At 47.2% G+C, this 16022-nt stretch overlaps 1 protein-coding gene across 1 annotated transcript in view; it reads right to left on the bottom strand.

The window, feature by feature from the left end:
- Positions 1–16022, bottom strand: part of NTM (neurotrimin) — a 942893-nt gene that overhangs the window by 700025 nt on the left and 226846 nt on the right. The window lies entirely within an intron of this gene.

The following is a 16022-nucleotide window of genomic DNA, read 5'->3' as shown; positions in this document are numbered from 1 at the left end:
TGAGAGGGAAGGATGGACAAAGGGGTAGAGAGAGGAAAACCAATGAGGGCTTTTGGAAGAAGATAGTGGGTTTCCATAGCAAACGTGGGTTTGGGTAATGAAAGGATTTGAAAGGGTTTTCGTAGTGGACACGAGGAGATCCCTGGTGCAATGAAAGGGGGTAAGAAAGAGAAGATGTATGAAAAGAAAACTTCATCTCGACTAATCCTGCTGGTGGTAAACCTGCAGTCATAGAAGTTAACCTCCTTGGGCAAAATCTCATATTACCTTTATCGACTACCTATATTCTGTGCTGTATTATACAGATATTTGAAGTAGAAATATGACTTCTATGTAATGCCCTATTATTTTCCTGGACATGGCATCGACATTTCTTTCTATATCACACCCGCCGTCCTCCATGAGATTTAATGTAACAGTTGCTTCCAGGCATTTTTCTCCTTTTCCCACAAGTTTTGCTTTCTGATCATCGTGACTCTCTGTCCAGACGTGTTATTTCTTCCCTTCTTCATGGGTATGTCCTGTCTCTTCCTAACTACCAACCTTTTTAGTCTGATCAGCTATGCATTCTAAAGACAAAATCCTACATTGCGGTTCTGAATACATAATAACTTCTTATTTTCTCCTCTTGTCACCTTATTCCTGACCTTGACATGCTAGAAAAGATGAAAACCTCATTGGAGCTCCCGCTGTGCTTTCTTCCTTCAGCCTTCAATGCTACTGGAGATGTGTGTCTTCCAGGTTCTTCTTTCTATGTCTAGTGTTTTAATATAAATCCAGAATGGGAGCAATTGTGGGATTGGTAAATCTTAGCTTCCTATCCATATTATTTTATGGTTCAAAAAGCAAGAAAGCTGCTTCTTTATTTTTTAAGATTTATTCATTTATTTGGGAAGGAGAGAGAGAGAGAGAGAGAGAGAAAGAGAGACAGATTGAGAGAGAATGTGCACACATGTCCAGGAAAGAGCAGAGGGAGAGAGTCTCAAGTAGATGCCACACTGAGTGTGGAGCCTGATGGGAGACTTGACCTCACGACCCACGAGATCATGACTTGAGCTGAAACCACGAGTCAGACGCTTAACCGAATGAGCCACCCATGCACCCCTAAATAAGAAAGCTCTTTAAATAATCATGCCAGGTCTCCACTGGATTACCTCCATTTTTTTTCTTAATTATAGTATCACCAACCTCCACCCCACATTTCCGATCATCAGACAAGGGTGCCTGTGCATGGTCTTCTGAGCTCATTTCACACAGGGCACTACTGTGTCTCAGAAAGCCCACTCTCTGGGCAGCCTGGGTGGCTCAGCGGTTTAGTGCCACCTTCCGCCCAGGGCGTGATCCTGGAGACCCGGGATTGAATCCAACGTCGGGCTCCCTGCATGGAGCCTGCTTCTCCCTTTGCCTCTCTCTCTCTCTCTCTCTCTCTCTCTCTTATGAATAAATAAATAAAATTAAAAAAAAAAAAAAGAAATCCCACTCTCTCCCTCCCAGGGCAAAACTCTTAACATCTTCCATCCCCCCCACCCCATTTTTCCATATCTCTTTAGCTTAGCCTTAATTCTTCCATTCTCGGCATGTTTTTATCTGCAGGATTTCTGTCCTTTGGAATCTCTCTTCATAAGCTCTGAAAACGTTCCTGATGGTTATTTCTTCCACCTCCCTAGGAATACATTCTTGCATTGGTAGCACAAATACTTGGTGACTAATATAGACGGGCAGCCGTATACAGCTCATTAGCACAGGTTCCCTTGTATCCAGGCGTAGAAGATGTTCTGTTTCCAGAACATTTTGTTTTTGGTTTTTTGGGTTTTGTTTTCTTTTGTTTGATCCTCGCTTCTCCCTGAACTTGCTAAAATGCAAGTCAATGGTGCACTGCTAGTAATTAACAATTAAATTCCAGTTTCCTTGTCTCCTCTGAACATCAGGAAAGCTAAAGTCAGGTCCACATTTTGATATTATCAGGAGCAAAGACTTCTGCCCACCTCTCTTCTTTGAACTAAAAATGTTGCTCCCACTAGAATGAATCAGAGTCAAATAGAAGCCCCGAGCAATATCACACTAATTTAATTTGGAAAGCGTGTCACCAGAGGGCACGGAGAAGAGGTACGTTGGCACATTTGCTGACTAACTGACGGCTTTGGAAACATCTGTATTCATCTTGGATTGCACTTGGCCACAGTCCAGACAAAATTTGGTTCTCTTTTCTGCCAGGCTTCATTTTGGTACCAGGGCGTGAGGGAGGACATTCTTCCTGAGAAATATTTCAAATGAAACACCAGTGTTCTGGAATGGTTGTAGGCACAGACCTGCTTAGGGGAAGGGGCTGCACTCAGTAACCTCGGGGGGACTTTTGAGGTCTTGGATCTGCTGCATTTCTACTGTAACCAGAGCTAGACCTAACTGCTTCGTCTATAAAAATCCCTCCCAAAGGTCTCCCTTACTGGAAGAGAAGTGAGCAGCATGCAAATGAGCAGCCTCAAGCCTTCCTGGGATTGCTGTTTTGGCTCCAGCTCCCTGCCTCTTTCTCTGCCCAGCTCTCATCCCAGAAGCTTGGTCGTGGGCCACACCAGAGCAGCAGGCTCGTTCCCAGAGGCGGCTCCGTTGACAACTCTCGGCTCCCTCTAAGACGGCTCCATCCATCCACCCGAGGGTCGGAGGGCACACTGGGTGGCTCTGCACCACCCCCCGCCGCTCCCCCCGCTGCCTATCTGCCTTCTGGTCGGGAGTCACCTCTCTAATCTCTAAAAGGCATCTGGCTGTCTTTGCAGTGATCTGTGTCGCTGCCTCCACCTCAATGACAGCAAAAACTCCTGGGGAGAAGAGCTTAGGCTCCAGAGTAGTTTGTGGAGTGGGAGCTGGGAACGGGTGCAGAACACGCGAGCTCTGTTGACACGACCCCTATGCCGCAGGTTCAGTTCACAAGCAGTGCAGCCCGGGGACACGTTAAAGCAACCAACATCGAAAATCGCCTTTAAATTAGGCCTGGCACCTGTGCCGTGTAACACCCGGCGGCCCGCAGGGAGTCCACGCGTTTGTGCTGTGCTCGTGCCCCCGCTTAGGGACGGCTGCCCCCCTGCAAGCACAGGGCCGACGCTCCCTAAATACCCATCACATCAAAACCCCCACAGAGTAACACTGATACCTAGCGATACAAGAGGCCTGTGAGGACAGAGAGGGGTCCGCGCCTCAGCAAAACAGACTAAGCTGCCTTCGCAAACGTGGGCTTGGGATAAATTTTGATTTCCACGCATGCACGTGTGCACATGTGTGACATGCACCTTCTTTCCATGAAGGATACTCCGTTCCCCTGTGACGTGTTAGATCTGTGACCCGGCCCCCACCGCTCACCTGCATTTCCAAGTGCAAGCGCAGCCTCAGTTACACACACACACACACACACACACACACACACAAACACACACATGCACACAATCAAGAAGGAAAACCAGGGCAACGCAACCGTCGGCCACACACCGGACATACCCCGGGCCCGGCCTGGAGAGCCTCCCGCCCTCCAGCTCCAGCTTTGCCCACGAGGCTGACACGGCGTTGCCCTCTGCCTCCAGGTCCCTGGGACGGGGCTGGCATCTGCTGAATGAGCAGTCTGCACTCCCAACCCAGCATCTGGGGCGTAGGAACTCAGATCCTGGAACTTATTTCAAGGTCAATTTGCTTTAGAATCCAAACCCATTTACCATAAAGTAGAGATATGCTGGAGAGAGGAGGGGGGCCCTCAGGAAGGGAAGGCACGTTCATTAAAACAGCTGTAGGAAAGCCGAGCACTACACACGGCCAAGTGTGCACACACACGCACGCACACACGTCCTCACCACCTGTGTCTTTTGAAAACCCTGTCTCGATCTGCACTTCCCTCAACATCCCCCCGCCGCCGGGGCTTGTGCAGCTCAGGTGCTGGGCCCCAGGGAGCGGGGCTGGGGGGGCCTGTCCACATGTCACCATTGTGGGTTAAGGCAAGGTGCTCCCCTGGCACGCCGCAGCCCCCCGCCTCTCTCCGAGTCACCAGGCTGGCACTAAACTATGACCGGCCCCTTGCAGACACTTCCCGGAGCCGCTGACAGATTTCCTTGAGCCGTGAGTAAAGCTAGGGTGTCACGGAGAATTGGCAGTGGCAATTTTCGCCTCATTGTCAAATTGCTTCCTCTGTTTTCTGATGGCCTGTCCCTCTCCTCGTGCCCTGCCTGTGGTCATTTCTCATTTCCCCGTTTTGAGGAATAATTTTTCCTCTGTCCTTCCACTCCCAGGTCCTGTCCCCGAGGCAGCGGAGATGCTCAGGGACCAGTTTGGCCAGATGCGGCCTTGGGGGGAGAAGGGGCAGGGCCCGGTCACACAGCCGGGGACAGGAGGGCGCGGTGTGGCCTCACCAGCCTGCCACGGCCCCCGGGGACCTAGCCTCCCCTCCTTGCCCTGCGCAGAGCCGGCGACAGGTCTTCACGGATGACTTGCCACCCGGTAAAGAACCAGGCTGTGCCGGCGAGCGCAGCTGAGGGAGCAGCGGAGCAGGAAACAGCACTGGTCGGCTCGTTCTGAGGACGCTCCTCAAGGCCCCGCCAGGAAGAGAAACAAAGGCCGCCTTATGGACAGGCTCCCCCAAAGGCCGTTCTCTTGATGCTTCAGGGCCGAGGGCACCTGGTGTGCTGCACACACCCTCGACCTTGGCTCCTCAAGGACACGCAGGCCTGGTCTCCAGGTCATTGCCGAGGTCACTGCTCAGGGCAACAGAGCTCCTGCGGTGACTCTGGGCTGTCCGTTCGCCGGCCGGTCCGACAGCTATTCCATCGGGCCCCTGCTGTATATGTTCTCGGCATCACGCAGGTGCCAGGAGATTTGCAGAAGAGGCATGAGACAAAAACCCCTGCTTTCCATGAGCTGGGAGCTGGGAGCTGGGAAGGGCTACCCATCCAGGGCGACCCGTCCTCGATGCCACTGGGGCTTCTGTGAGCCAGGGTGGTGCTAGCTTTTGACTCTAGCCCCTCACCTCGTGAAGCAGCTGCTGTCACCATCCCCTTATCGCAGAGCCTGGAAGACGTTAGTGACTTGACCCAGGTCTGAGTGAGAAGGCAGGATTCGAACCCTGCTCAGACTCCAGTCCTCCGTCCCGGGGTCTAACCTGCGAGTGTGCTGTCTCCAGGGAGTCTGATGATCACTTGGCTGGAAATCTCTCTGTTCGCCGGCACTTTGGGAGCTACAGAGGCAGGGTCAAGCAAAAAGGCCTTTTCCGGCTTCAAGACCTCCTGGTTTTACCACCGCCCCACGTTGGAGGGGTGAGGGAGGCAGGGCACACTGAGGGCGGGGGCCTGGGATGCAGTTGTAAGAGATAAGGAGCCGGATGGATCCAGCGGGGGCCCAGGGCGAAGCCGGTCACATGACAGGAGATTATCCAGTGTCTCACTTTCAACTAAGCAATTTCAAATCTCAGCGTGTTTTCCAATTTCATAGTCGTGGTGGACAATATGCAGCTGCAACAGCTTTTTGTGCTCTGAGACCTGGGACAGACAATGGCAGTTTTATAACCCAGGGGACCTTTAAACAAGAACTGACAAAGCAGTGACAATCTCAGTGAAAAAGTCACCCAAAGCCAGCCCCAGAAAACTGGGCCAAATGGCAGGGAAGAGCTTCAGGCCGGTGCGGACCTCGGGAGACGAGTTTGCAGCTCCCTCGGCCGCGGCTCCGGACCTTCCTCTGGGGCCGCTCGCTCTCCCTGGCTGGCGAACCGGTGCTCTGCTCTGGGCCTGGGGGAACGGCAGCGGTTTTGTCCCCTTGGGGAGAATACGAGATCAAAAGAAAAAGAACTGACCCATTTTTGGGGAAAGTGTTTATTTTCTGGCATAGAAGTCTAGTTGCTAATAATAGAGCTGGAGTTGGGGAGTGGGTCCCCCGTGAGCGCGGGGGCAGGAACTCGGCCTCCTGGGCATCAGGGCGCTTATGGGAACTCTTCTTCTCTGACCAGGTGACACCAGGGACAACTACAAGTAGAGCCTGTGCCTGCAGCCCTTGCAGATCCTCTGCATTGCCGGAAGGGGGCACACACTTCAAAAAGCAGCTCCTCAAAATCCCTGCTTCTTGTTGGAGACCACCGGCAGGCGCCACCCCGGAATCCCCGTGACACCTTGCAAGCACTGAGGCCTGCACAGCTCTGTGCATCCTGGTGTGAAGAGGCCTCTCCAAGCCCCTTTATGATACCAATATCTGAGGTTTTCTGCAAAGCAGGGAAGGAAACACATGATGCGTGTCTATACGTAAGAAATGGAATTTCACAAAGGGAGTGAGTGAGCCGAGGGTACAGAGAGCAAGGGCCAGACTGCTGGCGACCAGAGCGCCGCTGCTTCCTTGGCTACGGAGTCAAGGCCGGGACGCAGGGCTCCTCTCTGGGGCCGTGTGATGGTGCGAGTGCCCACGCACCTCAAAGTGGGGATGCCACACACACAAACAGACCTCGGGTCTCCCGGGCTGTGTGGTTTGGGGCTAAATGCTTAACTTCTCGGAGTCTCGATTTCTTCCTCTGTGAACCGGGAATGATAAAAACACCTCTGAATGGTTTGGTGAGGATGAAATGCAACCACGTAGGTAACCTTCTTGGCACAAGCCTGGTGCTTGATCAACGCCCGGTGAGTGGAAGCTGCAATTGCTAAATTTTTTTTTGAAGACTATTCAAGGTGAGTCGTGGTTAAGTTTTCAATTTTTACTAAATTTGAAAGACGGGTCCGTTCGATCATGGATTCTAAACTCGGGGTGGCATTTGGTGGTCCGTGTCAGAAAGGAAGGAACAGCATACCCCCGAGGAGCAGCCTGAGGAACACGACCAAGAGGTCCTAACAGAACTTATTGCAAGAAATACGCTTTTCACAGGAGGCCAAGAAGACTTGGGAATAACTGAAAATATTATTTCAGAGACCACAGCATGAAGGCTCAGGCTTTGGACAAACTAAGATATACGGCTCGTGCTCGTGGTCAGTGGGATGGCGAGGACGGCCAGCATGAGAGGGCTGCTGGTAGGAGTTGACTTATGCGCGTCAATGGCAAGGACCGTGCTCCAATGTGCAGGCGGATGGCTGGCTCCCAGATAAAAGCTCCCAACTGGACTCTTTTCTGCAAGGAAGCGGGTCTGATGGGAGACCAAAAGGGACTCCATTCCCATAAGGGAAGTAGGAACCGAGGAACGGAAGCTTGAAGGAAGACCACTTGCAAGGGGCCAGGCTGGGGGCTTGCTTGAGGACAGCTCAGGCTACGTGTCCTCACGTGGGCCTCAACCCAAGGCTGGAAGCCTCATGGGGCAATGGCCTTGGAGATGATTCATTAAGGTGAGGCTGCACTGGGGGTGTCTAAGAAACGGACTCCTGCAGCAAGGCCAGCGGCAAGAGTGACCACCAGGCCACGGGTGAACACGGCTGGAGCTGGGGCGCAGCTTCCTGCTCCTCTACGCACAGGCTCCATCCAGCCAGAAGCTGCTTTCCTTCGAGTGGAGCTCTGCCGCACACCTTTTTGTGGCGTGGCTGGGTAAACTCGTGTTCCACCATGTTAAGTCTAACCACGGAAGCGGTCCTCGCAGTGTGTGTTGTCACTAGTTCAGCATTTGATAAACATGTGAGGTGACAATGTAAAGTGCTTCATCTGTAACCGTCTTGCAATTTCAATTCAATTTAACTCAATAAGCACATGTTTGACATCTAATATGCATCCATTTCTTTTCCTCAGCTCTGCTTCCCTCCATGAAACTTTGCACACTTCTGGATCGACTTTGAGCTGAAAACATTTTATTCATAAATTTCAATAGCTTGGTGATGCATCGCAGCAGCCAAAACGTTTTTCACATTAACATTGAGATGAGCCCTCTAAACAGTTCGAGCACATTTTGTATGACTCCAGTGTATTAGTTATCTATCACTGCATAACGAATCAGCCCAAATCTTGCGGCTTAAACTGCAATAACACTTCATTATCTCTCACGGTTTCTGTGGATCAAGAATTCAGGAGGAGCTCAGATGGCAGCGTGGGTCAGGGTCATGTATGAGGTTGACGTCTGATGCAGGCTGGGGCTGAAGGCATCCAAAGGCCCGGCTGGGACTGCGGGGACCACTTCCAAGGCGGCTCCCTCACGTGCCTGCAGAGCCGGTGCTGCTCATTGACTGAGAGCGTTGTGAGTGTGCTTCGGATACGGGGGCAGGCTTGCCCTCAAGTAAGTGGTATGAGAAAGAAGGCAAAATGGCAATACCTGTCATGCCCGAGCCTTTAAACTCACATCACATCTCTCCATCTCCATCACACTCTGTTGGTCCCATAGGGCCAGCCTTGATGCTTTGTGGGAAAAGACAATGAAGATGTGCACCCCAGGAGCTAAGGCTCCCTGAAAGAAGGAAACTCCAAGATTGGCTACCACCACCGGCAACTGATAGCTGCAGTCGACTTCTGGACTCTCCTAGGAAGCATATGCCACATGCACAGACACGCAAGTCGGCAATTCCAGCTCCATGTGGGAAAAGTCTCGCTTTTCCCACCTCAGGTGACATATTTGAGCGTATTTCATTGGCTCTGGCGACTTCGGTGGCACCACTCCATCCAGTTCAGTCACAGCACTGTGCCTCCGTCCTTCGTTCCTTTGTGTTCCAGGCGCCAGTTCCTAGTACGAGCAACAGGGCCGGTGCACGCAGTCAGGTCCTTAGCTCCGTTTGAATTAAAACCCTTTTGTCTTTCCCCCTTGCTCTTTTCCTCGTTCCTTATATAAGTGGAACCCCTTTTGATCTATTGTTATTTCAGTCCCAGAGCAGTGCGATTCCACTCAGAGGGGCTGGAGAGGCAAGGAGCCAGAGGATTTATCCTGTAATTACCAAATTCATGTACATACGCAGAGTGTAGCATATGATTATAAAATGCTATCATACAAGCAGGAACCCGGACTTATTTCTGTACAGATCGAAGGTATCATTTGAAGTTCAAGTTCTGTTCGAGTTTCTCCACCAACCTGTGCTAGGATAACCTGCTATTACCTCCTACGTCACATATTCAAGTAAAGCCCAATGCATCATTCCTCCTCAGGTCAACTCTCCCTCCTAACTCACATTTTTTTCTATCCACGTTTCCACCTAAAGAGGTACAAAGGCTAAAAACTCAAGCATCTCCTTAGTTTACATGATCCCCTTTGCCCCGTATATACACACAGTGACAGGCTGACATGTCTCTCTTCTCCATCCTTCTTTTCCCTTCTCCTAACCACATTTTCCAAGTATCTTTCATCTTCCCATATATTATTTGCATCAATATCTTAAGTTGTCTGGCCATGTCTGATGCCTCTGACCCAAACGGATCTGCATGCTTTGACCAGATCAATTCTTAAATGGCACTTTGGTCATTTCATTCATATGTTCAAAGCACCTTCTGCTTTTTGTCCCAGGATGAAGTCAAGACTCCTTGGCCTGATATACAAGATCCTCAACATTTATTCCAAAGTATATTTCTGCTTACTTTTCACTCCCACCCAACCCGAGAGCCCTTATCACATGCCTCTACTCTACGCATGCTCTCTTCCGCCCCTGTTACAGCCTTGACCGACAGCTTTGGCGTTGCGCATCCAAATTACATCCATCCGTGCTCCCCACTTCCCCATCCCACACCTATGAGGGCTCTGGCTCCTCCTGGACTCTGCTTGTCTTCAACTCCAATTGCAGGTATCGTCCACTATGCTCACTTGCCCCGATGTATAACCTTGTGTTAAAATCAATCTCTCCTGCTCTGGGTGCAGAATTCCTGAAACGATAGTCTTCTCGTAGTCAAGACTGTGGGTCTTCTCCACTCACCTGAGTTGAGCACATGGCTCTACATATATGAAGAAGTCAAGATTTATTTATGGATGAATTCTGTGAGCCAGAAACCCTAATAAAAGCCCCAGGAGCAAGGTTTTTAACAGCTTCCTCTCTTCCTCTTCTGGCTCAACAGCTACTTTGGGTGGAAAGAGCTAGACTTCCCATCATGGTTAAATGCAAAATATTCGATTTTGCATCAGTGAGGGGCACAGCAGCCTCCTGCCCAGCAGAGGAGACACTCCATTTACGCTGCTCTTTCGGATTCCCCAGTTTTGTTTGTTTGCTTGCACTAGGTTTATTTTCTCTCTCAGTTTACCCTGTTTATTGTTTGACAATTTAACTATTGTTTCTGGTGCCAATGGCAAGTGTCCTATTTAGGGCTACCCACTGTGGGAAGCTGGGGTAATTGCACTTGTACATTTTTGTTTTCCACAAGATGCTGCTCGGGTGATAGAGCCAGGACTGCACAAATGGCTGAAACAAAGAAATGTATTTCTCCTGTCGCTAAGGGCAGAGACTCCCACCTCTTTTGCTAGATGAAGGGATGAAAGCAAGAGAAAGACAGGCATCCTGAGATCTGCTGTCTTCTGGAAGAGGAAAGCCTCTCTTTGGTATCTTCTCCCTGACAGAGAATAATGACCTTAAACCCACATCCTAATTAGCATTTATATTAAGTGAACTAGGGACCGGGTAGAAGGGTTGAAGACAGAAGCATGTTTTGGCTGTTAGGGAGGAGTGAATAAGGGGGAGTAGTTATTTACTCGTCCAGCAAATAAGGATCTATTAAGTGCCAGCCCCAGGGACTGGCATTGTTACTCCTACAAAAAACACCAAGAAATAAATCCAGCTCAAATGCAAACCACAGTCTGCCTTTGCGGTGCCTTTTCCTCATCAAGGAGTCTTTGATCTTCTCTGGATTAAGTCAAAGACTGTCGATGGAAACCCAAACTGAGTCACAGTCTGGGAACCACACAGCATGAAAGCAGTGATGGAGGAGGCCGAGGTCATAGCTTTCATTACTAAGTGTGGGCAAGGTGCTTCCCTGCAGTGTGTTCTCTCAGACTTGGCCTTGTCTGGGCTTAAATGGCTTTAATAATAGAGCTTCGACCATACCACAAGGCCTTAATATTAAGCCAGGCATAATAATAGTGAAATAACCCACCATGCCAAGCAATTTAAGCCTAAGCTCTCAGTGTGGCTGAGACAAACCAAACTCAGAAGGCCAATGCCAGCATGACTCAGAGAACATTACCCCAGAAGTCACTGATCACCAATCTACAGTGTATAGGATCGAGGCCTGTAGACCACAAACCTCCACACCGGGAAGCCTCCCAAGGTTCAGGGGGAAGCTGAGTGGGAATGTGTCTTGTCCACACCCTCACCGGAGCACCTCTACTTTTCTTGTTCTTAACTATTGAGGATTCACATTGATTTATTTTGATGACAAGAGCTCCCTTGGGTTTTCCAAAATGTTTCAAATTATTATCTGAACAAATATTTCCAGCTACTATAGGTAGCAGGACTACCAGAGAGCCAAAAAGATCAGGATGAAAAATTTGATAGCTAATCACAGGTGTGCCACCAACTTTGTGGGACTCCTTGAATCTCCATGTCTCTGGAGATGCGTTCTTATTGTCTAACGTATGAAGCAACTCCACCAGTTGGTATTAGAGAAGCCTTCATGAGTCAGACGCGAGAAAAGAGATAGAGAGACAGAAAGGGGGAAGGAGAGAGAGAAAGAAAGGCAGACAGAAAAAGAAAGAGGAGAAGGAATAATGGACAGGCTTGAAGGGGAACAGGAAATGGTATATGCAAACTTCCGGGAGACATCCCAAGGAAGGAGGCCTGGAGCCCAGGGCGAGGTCTGCATCTACATCTGATGCATGCACAAATCCTTTGGTCAGCAAGTGTTAGATTCGCTGGGCCCATTGCTTATGAAAAATGGGGTGATACCCACATGGAGAAGGCTCAAAGGAAGGAGATTTCTCCTTGACTGAGATTTTCAAATCTGGCAGTCTGTAGATGGCATCTGAGAAACATCCAAGCTAGTGAAAATAATCATTATTTTTATTAAAAACAAACAGACAAACAAGCACTATTATGTCACCTTGAGCATTCAGCACTTTCCTGTCTCTTCATCTCAGTTACTCATTTGAAAACATTTACTGAGCAAATGCTGTGGGCTCGGTTTTGGAGTACAGGAAACATAACAAGATCATTTCCTGCCTTCATAGAGTCTATAGTCTGGTTTACAGAACAGGTTGGGAGAGTGACAATAAATAAGTAAGTACAGCAACCATCAGTTCTATTATATTTTAGTAATTGCTATGTGAGAATTCAATCTTCATTTCATAGAAGACAGGACTGTAAATTCAGAGGGCTTGAATACCTTGTTCAGCATTTTGTAGCTCTTGATCATCAGAGGCTCACTTTAAGCCAAGGTCTGCTAACCCCACACAGATACTGTCTCCTCTGCCCCCAGAAGAGAAAGGTCATGAGGAGTGGAAGGAAGAAACAGGAAAACAGCAAAATTGAAATCATGGGTCATGTCACGATTGAGGTTGACTGGCCCGGGAGAATTAACACTTGCTCATCAAAAACTTCAAATGTATAATTTGGGCACTGAAGCAACGAAAATCACCTACCAGAGCAAGGTTGTTATGAAAGCCAGCAAACCAACAAAGTAACTACAGGGAGGTCAGTATGAATACAGCAGCGGAGAAGCATGGGCACCATTTCTCCCCTTCCTGGGCAAGTGAATAGAGAATGGCAAGGAGCCCTCCTAAGTTGTCCTCAAAGGTAATTCCACTCACAGTTTCATAAAACTTCCAGCCATGAATGTGTCTTTTTTGCCAGCTTCTGGCTGTTTGCGAGCAATGCAGACATTTGTGTGAGATATACAAAGCCATTTCAGCCGCTCAAAAGCTATCAGCACTTACATGCTAGGTTTGAGCAAGACAGATCCTGCAGTACTCAGGGCATCAAAGGGGATTACCCAGAAACCGATAACAGATTTTAATTTAGATGATCATGATGGGGGCTCAGGAGGAGGAGGCTGAGAAATGGACAGATTTAACTGCAGGGTGGTAAAAGGCAGGAGATGAAACTGATGATAAAGGTACATTTGGAGGTTTATTTAACCAGCCACCATGTGGTCTCTTCCACCATGGCCTTTCCTTTGTGATACACAGCAGGCTGGGGTAGGAAAAGACCCCAAAGCAGGCTGGCCCAGGGCCTAGGATCCTAGCCTGCTGCGGAGACTTTTAATAGCTATTAGTGCTCTTTGTTACCCTGAAAAGAAACAAAACATCCTGTTAACTAACAGACTATTGAACCCAGTAAATACTGGTTTCTGGGTGGGGTATGAGGGTGTCCCAAGTTCACAGGGCTCTTTCTGCCGTCAGTTCCCATACGCTGGATCTCTCTCAATCTGTCTCTCTCTTCTCTCTCTTTCTCTCCTTTGTCTTGGCCAGTGTTTGAAATCTTTCACTGTAGAGGTGTTTCTTCTATGTTCTTAATTCATTCCCATCACTTCTAGGTAAAGGCCAATGTTTTGCTTCTATCTAATGAGTGACCTATTAGGTCCTCCTGTTAGCAAGTGTTAGATTCTCAGGGCCCATCACTTATGAAAATTTGTGTGACATCCACATACAGAAGATTCTATTCTCTATTAAAACTTATTTTTATAGGATACTCACTTATTCACTAATTTACTCAATTATTCAGCAAGTGATTATTGATTGATCAACTGCCATCGGCCAAGAACTGTGATAGATACTAGAAAATACAGCAGTGTGAAGGACGGACTTTGCTCCTGCCTTCCTGAGGAGAGTTTCACTGATATGATGGTTATAAAGAAAGAAAAACAACAACAACAACAAGGTTGGTGAACAAATACTTACAATGTGTAATAAGTAATGTAGAAGAATTAGCACAGAACTGAAAGAATGATAGTGAAGTCCACTGGGGGAAGTTGATTTGGATGAGATCATCCAGGAAGGACTCTAAGGCTGCTGGGGTTAGGACTCTTTAGGAGGAATCATTTAAGCTGACTTAAAGTTGAAGAAGACACATTTACATAGTAAAAATATTAAAAGAAAACAAAACAAACCCTAGAACTAGGAGGGAGCATCTCATCCTGATAAAGGGCATCTACAAAACACTTGAAGTTACTATCATACTGACTGGTGAAAGACTTTGAGCTTTCCCCCTAAGATCAAGAGCAAAGCAAAGGTGTCCACTCTTGCCACTTGCATTCAGCATCACCCAGCAGGTTCTATCCAGGGCAATTAGGCAAGAAAAGTATATAAAAGAGATCCAGGGAAAAAGGGAGAATTAAAAGTGTGTTTGCAGATGACATGATTTTATCTAAAGAAAATCCTAAGAGCTAAGAAGCAAGTTCAGCAAGGTTGCAGGATACATGATAAATATATGAAAATGAATTGTACTTTTGCAAATATACAGAAATAAGCATACACTAGCAACAGATAATCCAAAAGTGAAAATAAGAAAATAATCCCATTTAAATAGCACCAAAAGTAATAAAATGTCCTGGGATCAGGACAAAATAGATGTATAAAAACAAACAAACAAACAAACAAACAAAAAAAAAACAAAATAGATGTACAACTTCCACTCTAAAAACTACAAAATATTGCTGAAAGAAATGTAAAAAACAAACAAACAAACAAACAAACATAAATAAGTGCTCATGGATTGGACAGCCCAGGTGGCTCAGCAGTTTGGCCCCTGCCTTCAGCCCAGGGTGTGATTCTGGAGACCTGGGATCGAGTCCCACATCAAGCTCCCTGCACGGATCCTGCTTCTCCCTCTGCCTGTGTCTCTGCCTCTCTCTCTCTCTCTCTCTCTCTCTCTGTGTGTGTCTCTCATGAATAAATAAATAAAAATCCTTTAAAAAAATGTTCATGGATTTAAAAACTTAATATTGTTAAAATGCTCAACTTTCAAATTTATTGATAGATTCCACACAATTCTATCAAAATCACAGCTGCCTTCTTGGGGAAGGAGGGCAGAAATTAACAAGCTGGTACTAAAATGAATATGGAAACACAAGAGACTTTGTGGAATTGTGGAATAGACTCAACAGTCTTCAAAAAGAAGAACAAAGTTACAGGACTCACATTTCCTGATTTTAAAACTTACTGCAAGGCTATATATATATATCAAATGTCAGTGTGGTACTGACATAAGGACAGACATGTAGACCAATGGAATAGAATAGAGTATCCAGAAATAAAACCCTCACATTTACGGCCAATTAGCTTTTGATAAATGTGCCAAGAAAATTCTACAAAATGGTGCTGGGACAATTGGATATGCACATGTAAAATAATTTGGACTCCTGTCTCACATAATATATAAAAATTAACTCAAAATTTATCATGGACTTAGATGTAATTGCTAAACACAGAGGTACAATTTGCAGCATTAGGTTAAGAAATGACTTAATGATTTTCATAACCATTATCATATATATGACAAGTAAACACAAAGGGAAAAAAGGAAAAAAACAAATCAATTGAACTTCATCAAATTAGAACTTTTTGTGATTCAAAGGGCACTATTAAGAAAGTAAGATGGGAACTCAAGGAATGGAAGGAAATGTTTGCAAATCATATATCTGATAAGGGACCATTAGCCAGAATATACTGAAACCTCTCACAACTCAGTAACAAAAAGACCAATATCCCATGTGAAAAATAGGCAGAGGATCTGAGTAGACATTTCTCCAAGGAAGATACACAAACAGCATATAAGCACATGAAAATACGCTCAATTTAAATAGTCCTTAGAAGACTGCAAAGAAGGAGAGCCTGGGTGGAGCAGTCAGTTAAAACTCTTGGTTTTAGCTCAGGTGGTGATCTGGGATTGTGAGATCGAGCCTCACGTCAGGCTCCATGATGAGAGTGGGGTCTGTTTGAGATCCTCCCTCTCCCTATGCCCCTGACCATGCTCTCTCTCCATTTCTAATAAATAAATAAATATTTTTTAAAATGTGAAGGAAAACCACAGTGAGACACTACTTCACACTCACTGGGCACGTTATAATAAAAATGAAATATAATAACAGATGTTGGAGAGGATGCGGAGAAACTGGACCCCTCCAGCATTGATGATGGGATTTTAAGACGCTGTGGCCATTTTGGAAAACAGTCTGGCAGTTTCTAAAAACCTTAAATATAG

This window comes from Canis aureus, chromosome 3, assembly GCF_053574225.1.
Source record: "Canis aureus isolate CA01 chromosome 3, VMU_Caureus_v.1.0, whole genome shotgun sequence".
In the NCBI taxonomy this organism is placed as follows: domain Eukaryota; kingdom Metazoa; phylum Chordata; class Mammalia; order Carnivora; family Canidae; genus Canis; species Canis aureus.
The sequence above is the reverse complement of the archived record's forward strand: the minus strand, read 5'-3'. Positions and strand labels throughout refer to the sequence as shown.